This window comes from Salmo salar, chromosome ssa24 (assembly GCF_905237065.1).
Source record: "Salmo salar chromosome ssa24, Ssal_v3.1, whole genome shotgun sequence".
NCBI classification, from domain to species: Eukaryota; Metazoa; Chordata; class Actinopteri; order Salmoniformes; family Salmonidae; genus Salmo; species Salmo salar.
In genome coordinates, this window is record NC_059465.1 from 32,424,118 (window position 1) to 32,430,117 (window position 6,000).

The 6,000-nt window shown below is 38.9% G+C and overlaps 1 long non-coding RNA gene across 1 annotated transcript; it reads left to right on the plus strand.

Moving 5' to 3' along the window:
• The first annotated feature begins 1,600 nt into the window (after positions 1–1,600).
• LOC106585768 (uncharacterized) lies at positions 1,601–2,625 on the plus strand. Its single transcript, XR_006761720.1, has 3 exons — positions 1,601–1,970; positions 2,060–2,138; positions 2,257–2,625. It is a non-coding gene; the product is annotated as an uncharacterized lncRNA (long non-coding RNA).
• Positions 2,626–6,000: the final 3,375 nt, after the last annotated feature.

Here is a 6,000-nt window from a genome sequence, read left to right on the forward strand (position 1 = left end):
CTGAGAAGATTCCATACAGGAAGTGCCCTGTCTGACAATTTGTTCTCCTTTTGTGGCATCTCTATCGAAAATACAGCATCTCTGCTGTAACGTGACATTTTCTAAGGCTTCCATTGGCTCTCAGAAGGTGCCAGAAAGTGGAATGACGTCTCTCCTGTCTCTGGGCGAAAAACAGCAGGAGATTTTGTGAGTGGTCAGGCTGAGAACAGTGACACTGGAGATGCGCGTTCATGAGAATTCTATTTTTTTTTCTTTCAGCCTTTGAATGAATACAACGTCACCCGGTTGGAATATTAACGCTATTTATGAGAAAAATAGCATAAAAATTGATTTTAAACAGCGTTTGACATGCTTCGAAGTACGGTAATGGAATATTTTGAATTTTTTTGTCACGAAATGTGCTCGCGCGTCACCCTTCAAATAGTGACCTGAACGCACAAACAAAACGGAGGTATTTGGATATAACTATGGATTATTTGGAACCAAAACAACATTTGTCGTTGAAGTAGAAGTCCTGGGAGTGCATTCTGACGAAGAACAGCAAAGGTAATCCAATTTTTCTTATAGTAAATCTGAGTTTGGTGAGGGCCAAACTAGGTGGGTGTCAAATTAGCTAGCCGTGATGGCCGGGCTATGTACTCAGAATATTGCAAAAAGTGCTTTCGCCGAAAAGCTATTTTAAAATATGACACCGCAATTGCATAAAGGAGTTCTGTATCTATAATTCTTAAAATAATTGTTATGTATTTTGTGAACGTTAATCGTGAGTAATTTAGTAAATTCACCAGAAGTTTGCGGTGGGTATGCTAGTTCTAAACATCACATGCTAATGTAAAAAGCTGTTTTTTTATATAAATATGAACTTGATTGAACAAAACATGCATGTATTGTATAACATAATGTCCTAGGAGTGTCATCTGATGAAGATCATCAAAGGTTAGTGCTGCATTTAGCTGTGGTTTTGGTTTTTGTGACATATATGCTTGCTTTGAAAATGGCTGTGTGATTATTTTTGGCAGGGTACTCTCCTGACATAATCTAATGTTTTGCTTTCGCTGTAAAGCCTTTTTGAAATCGGACAATGTGGTTAGATTAATGAGAGTCTTGTCTTTAAAATGGTGTAAAATAGTCATATGTTTGAGAAATTGAAGTTATAGCATTTTTTAGGTATTTGTATTTCGCGCCACGCGATTCTACTGGCTGTTGACTAGGGTGGGACGCAAACATCCCACCTTGCCCAGGGAGGTTAAAACTTTCACTGAATGTTTCAATAAGACTTTTAAATGCACTGCTTTATTAACTGTTTTGAACTCGAAGCACAGATAGGACACATGGAAATTAATTGCTTAGGCATTAGTATGCAAATACATGTATTTTTTTGTGACACAGCGTCAGTGAGATGAAAACCTATGGGCCCTGTTTCAGAAAACAGGTTTAGTGAAAACTCAGTTGACTCACAGTTGAAGGAAACTCTGGGGTTTCGGTTTCAGAAAGCAAATTCAGATTAACTCTGAGTCAGTTACTATGGCAACATACTCTGTGAAGTTAACCTGCTCGCTGTCAGGTTTTCTTCAACTAACCCAGAGTTTCTCCTCCTCTTTAGCTGAAGCCTGCAGACTGAAGGAGGTGTCAGACACGGCGTGTCCTTTTCTTGAAGAGCCAGTTGATATTGAAGCACAAATACGCCGCAGAGTAATGTGACTCTTGCACTGAAACGTTTACTGTACACTTTTGTGGTGTTCCCAAGTCACAGACCCACAAGACTCAAAGAATTCCAGGTATCAATCTCAGCAATAATTTATTTAGTATGAAGCTTTGAGACTTGAAGCACTAATCAGTTAATTTGATATATTTTAGGGTTTCCAGGTGTGATTGGCTGCATAGACGGCACTCATATTCCTATCACAGCTCCTTCAATAAATGAAGGAGATTATGTGAATAGGAAGTCTTTCCACAGCATTAATGTGCAGGTAGGCCTAAATAGTAGCCTTTAGCATTCCAATTGAAAGATACTTCACAATACAGCTACTGCAACTAATTAGTGTTCTGCACTGTGAAGATCATATGTGATGCAGCCTATATCATCAGCAATGTGGAAACAAAGTGGCCTGGGTCTGTGCATGACTCGCACATTTTTCGTGAGTGTACACTGACCATCTAGATTTGCCCGTGGTGACTTATACATCTGTATCCTATTATAATCAATATTTTGTTTCCTCCTATTGCAACTGAAAATGTAATCTTGTATGATCATAGGAGAGTTTGATGGTTACCTGCTCAGTGACAGAGGGTACCCCTGCCAGCCCTATTTGCTGACCCCTTACCCTGATCCTGAGCCCATCCGCAGCAACATTATAACTTGGCTCACTGCAGGACACGAGCCAGGGTAGAGATGACCATTGGGATGCCCAGGGCCCGGTTCCAGTGCCATCGTAGGCTCAGAGTCACCCCAGAATGGGCGTGTGACATTATTGTGGCATGTGTGATTCTCCACAACATTGCCACAATTAGAGGAGAACAATGTCCTACTCAATCAGTGAACGATCCTGACCACCCCGCTGACACACAAGGTGGAAGAGCAGTCAGAGACACAATATGCTGCCATCATTTCTGATTGACCCATCACCTCCCCAGTGTCAAATAAAGACAATATGCTTTTTATGAAGTCTTCTTTATTTTCTGCAAGTACAAATGCAGTACAGTAGTTAATATAAAACTGATGTTCCAGCAGTTGTATTTCTATTTTTATCTTTTGCATCTGCAGCCTTGTGGTCAATTTCTAAATTTCATTTTTCAATTTGTTTCTCTAAGTACGCCTTGCACAGCGGTTTCACACGGAGCTATAGGAACACAAAAAATGACATTGAATTTCACAGTGTCAGGTCTACTTGGGTTCATTGTAAGTCATGGGCCAATGCTGAACAACATCTTACTGAGGTAAGTTGTGCCGTGGAGGTGGATGGACCCTCTTCCTCATTGTAATTTCCAGCATTGCACTGTTAGAGAAAAATAAGGTGAAAGTTTTATTATGGTACAACACTATCAACAGTTAGTTATTTAAGGTGTATACCTCAATAGGCCTCACTGTATTTTCCCTCTTTGTTGCAGCTGACAAGGTGTCTTCATCATCCTCCTGTAATGAAAATGAAAAACGTTGGTGTTATACTCCAACCCATTATGAAACATCTGTGCAGTATTAAGAGTATTTACAACTGCATGGAGGTATGTTATGGCAGAAGGCTCCACCAGACATTACACCATCAGTAACTGGTAGAAGATTAGACAGTTAAATTATAACTTTACCCAGAAGTGCCCCACCTAATTAGAATTTTGTTTTTACAACAGCGTGCAGGCCACATCAATTTTTCAAAGAATTTTAGTGCTACAAGAAACTCAGTGTGTCAAGTTGTGTCTAAGATGGATGGGTGGGAGCGTCACTCAGGTAACACTGACAAAAGGATGAATGTACATATACCGTTAATTTGAATAACTAACCTCTTATGTAGGCCCTTCTGGGGGTGGTTGTGTCAGATGAGCTTCCTCTAGAGATGCCTTCAGCAATAGGTCACCCACTGTTTTGACTGAGGGCCATCTCTTCAGCCTCTGAGTGGTGGTGGACCCCCACCGGTTTTTCAGCCCTCAGCCATTATTCTATTGGCTATAATGGAGGTCAAATTTGAACATGTTCAGTAAGCACAACATGTATGTATAAAGGCATTTAGGTGTTATTTTTAACTAGACAATATTAATACTTGCAGTGTTGGGATGGCTGAAATGTTTTCTTTTTTTTGCTTAGAAAATTTCACTAACTACTTAAATATATCACATGTTGAATGTAGTCTCTGAATGCTGTTTAATTAGGTAGGGTAGGCTAAACAACATCACAATTGCTTGTAATGAAATGATACCTTACCTGTTTGAAGTATATTTTTATATTTCATATTCAGTTGCTGCCAAGTACATTTTCTGCCTGTTGGGTTGCACCTGCATAACTATTAACACACACACACACACACACACACACACACACACACACACACACACACACACACACACACACACACACACACACACACACACACACACAATAAATGTTGATTAAGTGGAACACTCGAGATAAAACGTTTATTTTTTTTCAATGAACACTCACGCATTGACTCGGTCAGCAATATTCTGCCACGCCAGCTCACATTCTTTTGCTGCTGCTACTGTATTGTTTTTTTATTAAATATATACTCATATTCCGCATACACAGTCATTAATATTTCTAACTCCACTGGGGAGAAGTAGGAGGTTTGAGCCCTTTTCTCTCCTGTTTCCATGATGAATCATGTTATCTGCGTTCCATTGACGAGGGCTTTTTATCTCCTCATGCATGTACTTTACTCAGGGTTAACTTAACTCAGAGTTGATTGAACTAATTGTTATCACCTGTTCTGAAACTGAAAACTCTTGAGTTTGACAGCTCAGAGTTAGTCAACCCAGAGTTCAGGTTTAAACCTGCTTTCTGAAACAGGGCCCTGATCTTCTGTTGTCTATCCATGGAACTAGTCCACTACAACACCAGGATGGAGCTAGCATACGCATAGAAAACTGTTCATTAGTCTATTCAAACAGACCCCATTTCAAAGGAAACAAGTACTCATTAATATCAGATGTGGCCAATTTAAGTGTGATCACACTTAAAGTTACATTCACTTTTTGGGCGACCTGACCAAATTCACATAGAAATGTGTATTAAAAATGTGTGATCTGTCATTGTCATTGAAAGCCAGTCTTAGAAGCTGTAGATCTGTTCTATGTAAGCAATTTTATGCTTAAATTTCGTTTTTGGTCTTTTACTTTCAGTTTTGAACTCCAGCTTCAAACAGCTAAAAATACAATATTTTTGGTTATGGAAAATATATTTCACAGCGGTTTAGATGGTACAATGATCCTCTACACAATCATGGCTTGTTTTGTCACATAAACTATTAGAATTTTAGCAACCTGGAAATGGCAAGGTGATTTCTGCATATGGTATTTTTACCTAGATAGAGGATAGAGAGAGTTATGTTGAAGCTGAGAACAGAATGTACGTGTCTTTAAATTCTTTTTTAGAATGTTCTTTGAACGTTACTATGGTTTTCTTGTCTTCTGAGAACAGAATTTATGTTTTTAAATAATATTCTTAGAATGTTCTCTGAATGTTACTAAAGTTTTCTGAAATTCCCACAGAAGAATGTTCTCTGAACATTTTGAGAGCATGACTATATATTGAATCACGAGGAAACCTGTAGAAAAAGTTTTGCTGTACTGACATTCCCACAGAAGAACGTTTCTTAACATCTGAATGCAAAATAACCATAGGATAACCACACTCTCACCAAGCTCTAAGAAACATATGGTTCTCAGAACGTTATGTGCTAGCTGGTTATGGTTCATCTGAAATGAGGGATGATGGTCTTTACAAAAATCAATAACATTGCTATCATGCTTTATGGCAGTTGTCAATCAGGTGTTACAGATAGTAGACTACAGATATCTGTTTTGCTTGAGGATTATTTTTTGAATTTGCATTGATATTGTGTTCCTCATCTTTCCTTAAAAAAAACTTCCATCTTAGTGAGTTTCTCTTTCATTGTTTTTGACAATTTGAGCTTCCCCATTCTCTTTGACCATGCCTGAGTGGATGTTTCCCGATTTGACTAACAAAGCATAAATGTAATGTAGTCATGGGAACCGGGAAGCTGCTGCCTGTGCATCTGTGTGTGATCTCATTTAACCCGTGCTTTGATCTGATAGCACTGCAAACTCCCCCTCTAGTCATCCTTCTAATGACCATGTCAATACACATTAGCTAAATGTCTGAGTACCATGTCGTTTAGGTTATGGCCATGCACTTAATTACGCAGGCCTGTACAGTAGGCATCAAAAACATGCTGTATCTAAAAAATATATTTGACAAAACCTGCTGTTGAGTTAAGACACCACATTTTCAGTCCTCAATGTCTGATAGGA